The sequence below is a fragment of the Nicotiana attenuata genome, chromosome 3, assembly GCF_001879085.1.
Source record: "Nicotiana attenuata strain UT chromosome 3, NIATTr2, whole genome shotgun sequence".
NCBI lineage: Eukaryota > Viridiplantae > Streptophyta > Magnoliopsida > Solanales > Solanaceae > Nicotiana > Nicotiana attenuata.
In genome coordinates, this window is record NC_031991.1 from 35711656 (window position 1) to 35724921 (window position 13266).

Genomic DNA, 13266 nt, shown 5'->3' on the forward strand with positions numbered 1-13266 from the left:
AATGGATATGACCGCATACAATATAATTTATCCAACTATGAGTCGGGATCGAATCTCACAGAGAACAATATGTAGGCAATTAGGCGTGTAAGAGAATTATCACTTATTATGCTAACCCAAACACTTAGAAAAGTTTTGAGAAAATATTTATGTCTAAATGCGAAAATGTAAACTAACCTAGAAAGCAAAATAAAATGATCAATGGCTACAAGTATGGATACACGGGGAATTACACTCAAGTAACGATCCAATGTATTTCACAATTTTACAAATATGAGCGAGTTTATGTTAATTTTTCTCGAGTAATAATTCTATATTATCTTCTTTCGAAGACAAACAAGACTTCCTAATTGAATTTTCCCTAAAATAATTAAAAGATTAAATACACCCGAATATGGCTACAAGTAGTTCAATCCTATCCCTAGGTAGAATTTATAAAGTGAGGGTTAAAGCCTCAAGTTCTTGTTAATTAATCTTTTCCAACCCCAAATTATCTTTTCCAATATTAATTCAAAGTAAATGGGCGAGTCCTAGGGTTAGCTAATCCCTTTGGAAACATTAAAGAACAAGAATAATTAAAGAAACAATAACTCACTTCAATATAAACTAAAATCGTTCAATACATAAGCACAACAAGATATTTAATCCACACTTTAAATATGAATATTTCCATAAACAAGATTCAAGTGTTGGAATAAATACTACACACTTAGATATACAATACAAAGCAAGAAAACGAAGAAATGAACATAAATGGGTAAGAAATTCTCAACCAAAAGCTTCAAATCTTCATGACCAAGTGTTTGTGCAAGAACCCTAGCTCCAAAACTTGTGTTCTTCTCTCAAAATAGGTCAAAGACTGCCCAAGATTTTGCCAAAGATCTTTTACAAATGAGCTAGGTCGTGTATTAAATGATTTGGGGTCAAAAACATGAAATTCCAGAACTGCCCAGTTTTTCTGCCAATTTCTTCTTCACGTTCGTGAAGGTTAGTTTTCTGCATCTACGCGTTCGCGAAGGGTGGCTTCCTATTGCTTCGCGTTCGCGATCTCTCCTTCGCGTTCGCGAAGGGTTGACTTCCTGCCGCTTCACATTCGCGTTACTCCTTCGCGTTCGCGAAAGGTAATTCACTGGGCATATTTCCGTTGTCCATTTTAGCTCCTTTTTGACTCGTTTTCACTTGGTTTCTTCACCATCACTTCTAAATCACATACAACCTGTAAAATAGAAGTAAATGGCATTGAACACACAATTTTATCAACCAAACATAGCAAAAATCTAAGTTTAAAGACAAGATAAGTTGGTAAAATACCCACTTATCAAACCCCCAAACTTAAACTATTGCTTGTCTTCAAGCAATTCAACAACTAAGGACATCCTTCAATAAAATCATCAATTAAGCTCAATGACATACTAAACATCATTTCAAGTAAAAAATGTTCAAATTAAACACAATCTAGTGACTTCGGTTGGTACCAACAATTAATCCAAATCATATGAATCGCCAACAACTTCTCACAAATTTTATTTCAATTCAAGTGCTAAAACGCCACATTAATAAAAGTAGCAACCAAGTCATGACACTAAAGCACACTTTGCCTCATTATCATAAATAATTTCCTTTTGTTCATTCCTCCCAATTGGAGATTGGATTAAGTTCACAACTCAAAATTTCATGTGCCCTCACACTTAAGAGAGAATCCCAACTTATAAATTTCAATTTAAACACAAATCGGTTATCAAATGGAAAGAATTAACTCTCTCTCTCACAAAGATATTCAAATGCACAAAAGTAGTGCCATAGGCTTGCCCTTCATGTATTTCTCCACTAATGTAGACACACTTGATTCAAAATCAAGTAGGACTTAAATGATTGTAATGTAGGATTTTTTAAGGTTAAGGTAGGGCACAATTTGGATAAGAGTGACTCAAAACCTCCCTAAACACTACAATTTGCAACAATTAAAGCACACTTCCTCAAAAAATATTTTCCATACTTTCTTCACTTTTCATTCCACACCTATTCTTCCCTTTATTCACAACTCCTTATTTTTCCTTCCTTTTTTTTGTTCTTCTTTCCACTCATCATTTTTTAAATAACCTTTTACCTTTTAAGCAACTTCCACATCACAACTTTTCCAACCTTCACCCCCAAACTTAGGCTTTTAGCCTATGTTTATACTTTCAAAGTACTTAGGGAGGTAAGGTGCCAAAAGCTAGATCAATGAAGAACAAAGGGTTAAAGCTTGTAACATGGTTGCCAAAGAAAAAGTTTAAAGGCTCAAAAGGGATCGACTAGGGAAAATATGCAAGGGTAGGAAATTTAAGGCACAATAACGGTCCAAGGAAAGCCTAACATCATTTTTTAAACCAAGTTAGTCTAGGATTTCGCCTTGAAGCACATTCCGAGCAAGTTCTAGACTACAAATAATGCAAAAGAACTCATAACAAATCTCACCACACATGGCACATGCAAACTCGAGTGACATATAAATTCAAAATCCAATTAAAATCAATGAACCCAAAGAAAATCACATATAGCCTAAACGGCTATTTAATGAATCAAAGAGCCAAAAAATATAACCTAAAAGTCACAACAAGGATTATCACTTCAATCATTCTTCATTTTAAAGATCAAAACTTCATATGCCAAAGTTTAAATTATGTTGGTACCAAACAAGACACACGTTGGTTTATGGACACAAAATCACACCCAAAAACCAATTTATTCACTACTAGATACTAAACTAACTAAAAAAAAATATTTGCCGACAAAAAAGAAAAACTAAATAAGACTAATCCCTTAAGAAGGTTGTCACGCCATCCATCATAGGGAAAAGTCACCCGGTTCGACACAAATTATTTGCTTGGAAAAGAACCGTGGCATAAAGAAACACCAAGGATTTTAATTAATACTACTACAAGTAAATAAAATAGTAAAATAAGAAAATCATAAAAAATATACTAATGCTAACATGCTAGAATTAAACTTCAAATTACTACTAATAAACTACAACGTCAACCAATCTACACAAGTTGTCACAAAAAAAAATCATGCTCCAACTACATCATCACATGTAAATGAGTCACCCCCAACCTAAAGTTTTGCACTGTCCTCAATGCAACTAAACAAAACAAGATAAAATGAAGGAGGTGCACCCTGAAACTACATCAGTCGGAGTTGGATATGGTAGGAAAATTGAGCTCCAAATCCTCATCATCATCGTCCTCTGATTCATGTGAGCCACATAATGAACTCAGTTTGTGCATTATTTTGGACAGAAATGTGCTTTTCTTTTTCTCATGCTCCCTGAACTTTCTTTGCCTCTTCTCAATCTTCTCTTGCCAGTGGCTCATATTTTCCAATCTGTTGTTCATGGACTCCATCTTGCCCGTTATTGCTTTTTGCTCTTTGACCACATCATCCATGGATGGTGGGGCAGCAATGCCAGTGGATGTGCTAGCCCCAGGTGGGCCAGTAGGAAGGCCAACTATAAGCTTCCTGATGTGTGCATCTACTCCATGTATCTGGACGGATAAGTGACGCACAGTGTGAGGGCCGAACTAGAGTGGTCCCATGGGGTCAAATGATCGCGGTGCAGGTGTAAAGGATCCGGCGGGATCAGTGGTGGCCTCAGAGAACTGCCCAAATGAAGAGGATGTAACATCAATCCTCCTCTTTTTCTGCTTGTCACTAGGTCCCCTTTTCAGCAAAGGATGGATCATCGGCTTTCCCGGACCTTCCTCAACATCATTTGGGCATTTTAACACCCCAGCATCATAGCATAGTCGTGTGATAAAGGATGGGAAGAATAGGCTCTTGGACCTCCCATAGGTGGCTTCCTCAATTTCTCTAACAATGTGCTCCCCCACGTTCACGGGTAGTCCACCCATGATAGCAATAATTATTAGTGCCCTCTCTGGTGTCATATCAGTGTCATTTGTAGAAGGCAAGACTCTTGCACAGATAATAGAGAGCCACATCTTTGCCTTAGCAGTGAAGTCATGAGAATCAACTCCCTTGTGCACTGTCATCCACTTCGGGGTCACCCCATCATGCAATTTGTCCACTAACCACTAGTTTCCTCCTGCTTTAGCTCTGTCTCTGTAAACCTCATTATCGGCATTGGGAAGGCCATAAATTTCGCTGATTATCTCAGGGCTGAAATTGACTTGCACACCCTGCACAGTAGTAACTAAGGTTCCTTGGAAACAAGGAGTTTGCATAAAATTCCAACATTACTGTGTGGTTGGCATCATTTGGTTGATCGGCAAAACAAGTCCACCTACTTTCTACCAATCTTGTATAGAAGCCCGGCATTTTAGCTTCAACCTTTTCCATGTTTATGCCTCTTTACCGGATGATGGTCTTTTACAAGAGTTCATCATATTTTCGCTCACATTCTGTAGATAGAAACCGGTCATGATCAAAGGGTTCCTCTTGTTCAGCTTTGAAGAATGTTCTTGCTCAATTTCATTATGTTCTGGATCCATTTTATGCCCAAAGTACCTACAAAATAGACCAACAATGTTAAAAGCTGATATAGACACTTAAAACAACGTATTAGGAAGTATTTCGGCCTAAGAAATGGGTGAAAAAGGAAGTATTTAGCCATTTTTGGGACTGCCAATGATTGCTCTTCGCGTTCGTAAAAGGGCTACCGCGTTCGCGAAGAGCAAAATTTTTTTGCCTCGATTTAGACATTCGCGTTCGCGAGCAGACCATCGCATTCGCGAAGGTCAAAATTTTTGCCCCAAACATTTGCCCTTCGCGTTCGCCAGAAGACCATCGCGTTCGCGAAGGTCATCTTCCTTGCCCAGAACCAGTTTTCTTTCAGGCAATTTTTTAAACACTTTGCGTGCATTGTTTTTTTGTTTGTTTACCAGTTTATGCTAGCACCTATATCACCCAAAATTTGACAGTTACAATTATACACTCACACTCAACCAACCTTACCCAGCAAACAACAACAATTTTCTACACAAGGTTCACATTAGAACTCAAAATTTTGAACCCTAAGCACAAACAACCATGACTGCTCTTCTACCATTTTATACCAAGAAAAAGGGAAGAAAGTTAAGAGACAAGAGGGAAAATCACATACCTTGCAAATGGAGACGGAAAATTGCAATGGACTTAAAGAATATGGGGAATTTGATTTTTGGGGATCTAAGGAGTAGGGAGAACTGCTATTACGTTTTGGGCATAAGTGCTGGTCTTTCAGATTTCCAGCATTTTTAATTTTTGGGCACTTACCCGAGGCTCGCGTTCGCGAGAGAATCGTCACCTACGCGAAGAGTAAAAGCTGGCCTACAGTCGCGAACGCGAGGACATTAGCGCGGACGCGAAGGCTTAATTTTTCATAACCCTTCGCAAACACGAAGCACCATTGTGAACGCAAAGCAATGCTTCTGCAATTTCCAACAACTACTGGTTTTTGGATCTCCGGTCACCCCGACCTTCTCAAATGAACTCCAAAAATTGTAAAACTTGGCAGATTAGTCAAAATAATTTACTAAGCTATTCTAGAAAAGAAAATTTCAAAAACAACTAAAACTTTTGAAAAACAATGGGTTGCCTCCCACCAAGCGCCACATTTAACGTCGTGACACGATGCGGATCAACTTTATCACTTTTCTCGCCACTTGAACGATATGAATTGGGCACCTAACTTGGACTCAAGCTTGTGACCACGAGAAACCGGGGGGTGGGGGGGTGGGGAGGGGTAAGTAGATGATCAAGCCATGCATTAATTTCTTCATTTTGCATTTCTTGGCTTTCTTGTGAGGAATGTCATTTTGCCTTCTTGAATATGTCAACTGCAAAATGTATGGTTATTATTTTTCTTCTTTACACTTCCATATGGATTCGCACGGCTCAATTCCCATATCACCATGCAATCCAAAAGTAGAAAAATGCTTGGAATGCGACCTCAAGCCTTCAAATTGCAATATTTCCCGGATTTTGACATCCTCTTTTTCCCCCGGACTAGAGTCAATCTCAACAATATTTTCAATTACACCGGTTGACTCTAATTCTATATTTTTCTTGGCATCACTAACAAGCATGGAGTCGGTTGGCGAATGTTCAATTCTTGATTCCTCAAAATAAAACTCACTTTCTTCCTCGAAATCAAACTCTTCTTGACCTCTTTCGACACTCTCAAGTTGGTGGGCATAGTGAGCCTCAACCAATATTTTCATTTGATCTTCCAAAGTGCAGATATTCTCATCATTTTGAGTCAAAACTTGTTTCAAGTCCTCGAGTGCCCAGCTGTGCTTCTCCTCATTTTCAAGAATGCTCTCCAACATGAGCATCATTTTCTCATTTTGAGCATTTGAGAGTTCTTCTTGATTTTGATCAAGTGCCAAAGAAGGATTTTCGGCTTCAACCTCTAAGGAAGGTTCTTGGCTATCATTCACTTCCAAGGCTTTTTGGACCTCTAAAGCTTCAAGCATTTCTCCAGTTTGTATGTTTAGCCTTTCAAGCTCCAAATCATTTTCGAGACTATTTTCCAAAAGCTCCCCTAAGGCATTTTGCTCTTTGTTTCCTCCGTCAAGTAGGCATTCTAACATGAGCTTGAACTTTCCATTTTGACCGTGCTCAATTTCTTCCACTTCCATATCCCTATAATTTTCATCACAAAAAGTAGAGTCATCATAGCGGGGGATGGGGGAAGGGAAGGACAAAAAAGCAAAATTATCTCAATGACCATTTTGATGACCATATTTATCATAAATACTCCACTCATGGGTTTGAGATTGTGCGCACAATCCGCCCCCGGAAGAATTTAAAAATTTTTGCCACGGGTGTGGTCCTCCACAATAAGGACAAGGGTCATCAAAGTATGAGCAACTACCCTCTGACCAACTTTCATTATATGGTACCATTTTCTTAAAACTAAGAAAATACACAAGAAATAAACAAGAACATAAACAAAGATAAGAAAGTAATTACAAAAATATTTACAAGTTTGGACCAAAGCACTTATGCTCACTTCTCAAACAACCTAAATACGCCAAATTGTTCCCCGGCAACGGTGTCAATTTTGCTAACGTCCAAATCCACTACTAAAAAATAAATGGACACGGCCGCATGCAATATAATTACCCAACTATGAGTTGGGGTCGAATCCCACAGAGAACAATATGTAGGCGACTAGGCGTGTAGGAGAATTATCACTTATTATGCTAAGGCAAACACTAAGAAAAGTTTTGAGAAAATATTTATGTCTAAATGCGAAAATGTAAACTAACCTAGAAAGCAAATAAATTGATAAATGGCTACAAGTATGGATACACGGGGAATTACACTCAAGTAACGATCCAATGTATTGCACGATTTTACAAATATGAGCGAGTTTATGTTTATTAGCCTCGGGTAATAATTCTATATTAGCTTCTTCCAAAGAATAACAAGACTTCCTAATTGAATTATCCCTAAAACAATTAAGAGATTAAACACACCTGAATATGGCTACAAGTAGTTCAATCCTATCCCTAGGTAGAATCTATAAAGTGAGGGTTAAAGCCTCAAGTTCTTGTTAATTAATCTTTCTCAACCCCAAATTATTTTTCCCAAAAACTAATTCGAAGAAATGGGCGAGTCCTAGGGTTAGCTAATCCCTTTGAAAACATTAAAGAACAAGAATAATTAAGGAAACAATAATTCACTTCAACGTAAAAAAAATTGTTCAATACATAAGTACAACAGGATATTTAATCCACACTTTAAATATGAATATTTCCATGAACAAGATTCAAGTATTGGAATAAATACTACACACTTTGATATAGAATACAAAGCAAGGAAATGAAGAAATGAACATAAATGGGCAAGAAATTCTCAACCAAAAACTTCAAATCTTCAAGACCCAAGTGTGTGTGCAAGAACCCTAGCTCCAAAACTTGTGTTCTTCTCTCAAAATAGGTCAAAGACTGCCCAAGATTTGCCAAAGATCTTTTACAAATAAGCTAGGTCGTGTATTAAATGGTTTGGGGGTAAAAAACGTCAAATTCCAGAACTGCCAAGTTTTTCTGCCAATTTCTTCTTCGCGTTCGCGAAGGTTAGTTTTCTGCATCTACGCGTTCGCGAAGGGTTGCTCCTATTTCTTCGCGTTTGCAATCTCTCCTTCGCGAAGGGTTGACTTCCTGCTGCTTCACATTCGCGTTACACCTTTTCTTTCGCGAAGGGTAATTCACTGGGCAGACTTCCATTGTCCATTTTAGCTCCTTTTTGACTCGTTTTCACTTGGTTTCTTCACCACCACTTCTAAATCACATACAACCTGTAAAATAGAAGTAAATGACATTAAACACACCATTTTATCAACCAAACATAGCAAAAATCTAACTTTAAAGACGAGATAAGTTGGTAAAATACCCACTTATCAAGAGTTAAAGGAAAATGTTGGCAGAAGAAGGCATTTCTGCGGCCCGCTATGCGGCCGCAGAATCACTCTGCGGGGCACAGAATCACAATGCGGGCCACAAAATAGCCGTAGAGTAAAGCAGAAACTTGAGCAAAAATTGCGGACCAATTCGCGGTCCATTATGAAGCCGCACAACAATTTTGCGGGCCGCATACTGATCGCAGATTCAGCATGGAAAATTTTCAGAGGGAGGTTCTGCGGTACATTATGTGGCCGCAGAACTTGCCCAGTTCCGGAGGGCCATTTTGCGGACGGCAGAAGCATAATGCGGTCGCCTATGCGACCTCATACCTGTGTCGGGGCTCCTATTTTTTTAACTTTTGAACCCGACCCCATTCCAATAAAACACCTTTGGGGGTCATTTTAGAAGAAAAATCATATATTTCTAGAGAGAGGGAGTGACATAGAGTGATAAAGGGAGTTCCTAAACTTTACCCACCAATTCCTACTCAAATCTTGGATGATTAACAAGGAAAGTGCACTAGGCCTTCATCCTAGAGGTAAGATTCTACACCCTAATTCTTAATTTCAAAAATTCATCTAAAAATAGGTAATTAGCAAGACAATTGTTGAGTGTGGGAGTTGTTTATTTTGCATGCATGTGTTAACAAAGGTTGTAGGAAGATTGTGAGCTAAAAATGGTAAAGAATGGGGTGTGGGATGATGGTTTCCTCCATAAAAAGAGTCTTGAAACCTTATTGCACATCTAAGGTTTGATAGGATGCTCAAATGAGCTAGAACCATGATCATCTCCCTAATTTTAGTTCAATTTGTTATATTTCTAAAATAGATTGAAGTTTCTAAGAATTTCGGAACATTTTAGAGTTTAAGGAAGCTCAATTGAGGTATGTTGGCTAAACCCCTTTTCTTAGAATTGAATTCTACGGTGTTCATGTAATTTATGCAAGTCCCGAGTTGATCATTATAAAATTGGCCATTCCGAATATGCTTGTGTTGAAAGATATATATTCAATATGTATTCCAAATGTTTTTATCATGTTATCTTATCATTTGAGGATGTGTTCAAAGTATGGGATGTGTGTTAAAAATGTTAAGACTTCAAGTCAAGTTCTAATAAAAGTTGTTATGACAAATTGTGTGAAAAGTCTCTATGTGCCTAAGATTATAAATTGATCACATGTATATTTTAAGTCCTTAATGGAAAGCCCTGTTATTGTTGATGATGATAATGATGTTTGAATGTGGAAAAAGAACTTGAATCATGAAATACGGCCAAATGCCAAGAATGATATTATAATTGTGGCCACTAGTGACAATGAATTGAAGAGATGTGAAAGATGTATGAAGTGAGATGATTGATAGAAAAGGGTAATGTCTCGGGTGAGACGGCCTAGCCAATCGGACAGTAATCGGATGCCATGCCGCACACATGGTGGTGATTGTGCTGGAAATTGTAATTGAAATTGTGATTGTGGTTGATGTCTCAAATGAGATTGCCTATCCAGTCGGGCCGTGATCGGATTCCGTGTAAAAGTACGGTAGTATAGTGAATTATGGTATATCAGTACTAAAGATCTCCTAACTTAAAAGTATGGAAATTTACTTGAAAACTTATGTGGTTCTTAACTTGATGTTTTGGTATTGTTTGAGGCTCCTATTGATTTCATGATTGTTTCCCCCTTGTATTATCGTTCATTCTATTAAGATGGTGTTTAGTTATATATACTAGTACTATTTGACAGTACAAACGTCCCTTTTGCCGGGGGCGTTGCATCTTTAATGGATGCAGGTGGTTCCACAACAGGCAGCATTAATTAGTGATAGTTGTACACCCTCCTCCCAGCAGACTTGATGAGCCCCACCTCATTCTGTGGTCATGTATCTTTTGTTCCCTATGTTATCATGTTTTGAGGTATATCCAGAGCCTTGTTGCCGGCACTATCATTGTACTCCTTTGTATCTATTAGAGGTTCCGTAGATATAGTGTGGGTTGTATGTCGCTGTTGGGAAAGTCAAACAATTCATGTTTTGTTTGAATCACTTGGTCCACTCCAGACTATGAAAGTGTGTGTATTTTGAGACATTACAATTGAAGTAACTAATGGAAATGATTTAGTATTGTATACACGATCTCCCTATTGTCTAGTTAATGAAAATATGTCTGCTCTTTGTTCATGAGTGAGTTTGGGTAGAAAGTATCTAACAGGCTTGCTCGGCCGGGTTCACTGGGTTGAGCGCTGGTCGCGCTACCCGAGTTTGGGGCGTGAAAAACTTGGAATTAGAGCCTAAGGTTTTAAGGTGTCCTAGGATGTCTCGGAGCCATGTCTAGTAGAGCCCTTCTTATCGGTTGTGTTGTCGATCACATCTACAATTAGGGGATACTTGGACATTTAGGAGTAATACCTTTCTTTGATGTTCTATATCGTGCGATAGAGTTGAATGTGAGACTATTCCTCCTCCGACTCGTGCATTGCTCTGATTTTCAGTACATGGCACCTAGGAAGAAAGCAAGAATTGGCAAAGGAGCTAATGCCGCCCCAGGAGTGGCAGTTGATTCTTTACTTGATGATGCGGGTGAGAACCCGAGGGGTGAGTGTCGCGCCCTATTTTTCTCGCGAAATCGGGTTTCGACATTTTTGGGACAACTCCTTTCCTTTTGGGATGGGGTAAGGGATTTGAAGAGTCGCCACCTAACGGATTAAGGTGCGTTAGGGCACCTAGAACAGTTAACTCATATAACCAGTTTACATCACCAGAGATCGGGTAAGGGCTCGAAATTACCTTGAGGGAAGGTGTTAGGCACCCCTCTAGGTCCACAACGGTGGGTCCCGGACGAACTTAAATTAAGCGAATTAGTCTTATGGAAAAATAAAAAAATTTAGACAAATTGATATTACTTTAAAATAGGAATTAAAAGGGTCCTAGGTTTTTTAGCTTATAGGATCATTTCCATGCAATACTTGGTAACTTTCCCCAAGTAGGGGTGTTACACATAGCATTAGCGCACGGGTCATCATTTCCTTTACTACCCACTACCTATCTTTCAGTTGTTACCTAAGCGTTCTAGTAGCTTCTAATGTGTACGTTATGCGTGCATGTCACGACCCCAGTTCGCCCTCTGTGAACTGTCATGACGGCACCTAGTCACTATGACTAGGTAAGCCTAACAAATGCGGAAAAAAGAAACAAATTGCGGAAGAAAGTAATTAAAAACCAAGATAACAAGGTTAAACAGTGTTTAAGATGCCGCCTGGCATATAATAGTACAAAATCTCAATCTAACACTCCCAAAATCCGGAACCCCATGAATCACAAGCTAAAAGATTACATAATAAGCTCTAACTCCATAATGTCTACCAACAAGGGAAAATACAGAAAGGGCTATACTAGTACTGAGAATAGAAAGGGACTCTTCGGTCTGCGGATGTGGCAGATATACCTCAGAGTCTCCACAAAGTGCCTCGCCTCAAGTAAGATTGAGTGGAAGTACCTGGATCTGCACATGAAAAACATGCGCAGGAAAGGCATGAGTACACCACATCGGTACTCCGTAAGTGCCAAGCGTAACCTCGGTCGGGTAGTGACGAGGAAGGCCAGGGCCCTACTGAGGTTAAACGAAATACAAGATACAACAGTGTAGAATAAGACAGTATACTTAAGTGCAATAGTAAAAGTAACACAGGATAAAAGAACGACAACAACTTTAACAGAGACATAGAAATCACAGGAATAAATACAACTCAACGCAGAGATATCAACCGGGGTATCTCTCAGTATCCCGAGGATCTCTTAGTATCCTCAATATATATGCTGTGGATCTCTCGGTATCCCAAGGATCTCTTAGTATCCTCAATATACGTGCTGGGGATCTCTCGGAATACCACACTACAGTCCAAATCAATACAGGTACAGGGAATCTCCCGGAATACGAATCCGTATTCCCAAAGTAAACAAGCAGGGGGATCTCCCGGGATACCGTCCCGTAGTCCCAAAGTAAACACACAGCAGCAACACGAAGAATACTCAATTCAGTTCTAATTTCATACCAAGGTAAGAACAGGTATATTTAACCTAACATGCCACACATAATCCAAATAAGGCAATTAAGACAATTAGACATGCTTCCCTAAGCTAATAGCTGGCTTAAATTACACACGGTATGAACAGGAAAAAGGAAATCACATTTATAGTTACTTAAAGAAAATGAATTTTCAACAATTAGCACAAGTACGCACTCGTCACCTCACGTACAAGGCATTTCAATTATCAACAAACCAAATCCTAAGGGGAGTTTCCCCCACACAAGGTTAGACAAGCCACTTACCTCGAACCAGCTCAAAATCAACCCGAAACCACGTTCTTGCCACGAGTACTGGACTCCAGATGGCCCAAATCTATTCAATTCAATTGCATAATGTAAATAACACTTCAAGTAACTGATTCTACAAATAAATTCTAAGCTAATACGCAAAATTAAGTAAAATGACCAAAATGCCCTCCGGGCCCACGTCTCGGAATCGGGTAAAATTTACTTTTTTAGAATTCTCATACTCTCACGAGTCTAGTCATACCAAAAGTACCAAAATCGAACCTCAAATGGTCCCTCAAATCACCACTCAAAGCTCTCCAATTAACCAAGCCCTAACCCAAATTTACCACTGATTTTCCTTAAATTTTCATGCTTAAAATGATAAAAATCACCAAAATAATGAGCTTAGGAACCAAGGACCTTACCATAATGAATCCCTCTGAAAATCTCCCTTGAAATTGCTCTCAAAAGCTCCACCCCGAATTGAAATATTTGAGAAAAATGACCAAAATCGCTAAGGAAGTCTTTTATACTTTCTGACCCAGGCTTTTCGCACCTGCGGTCC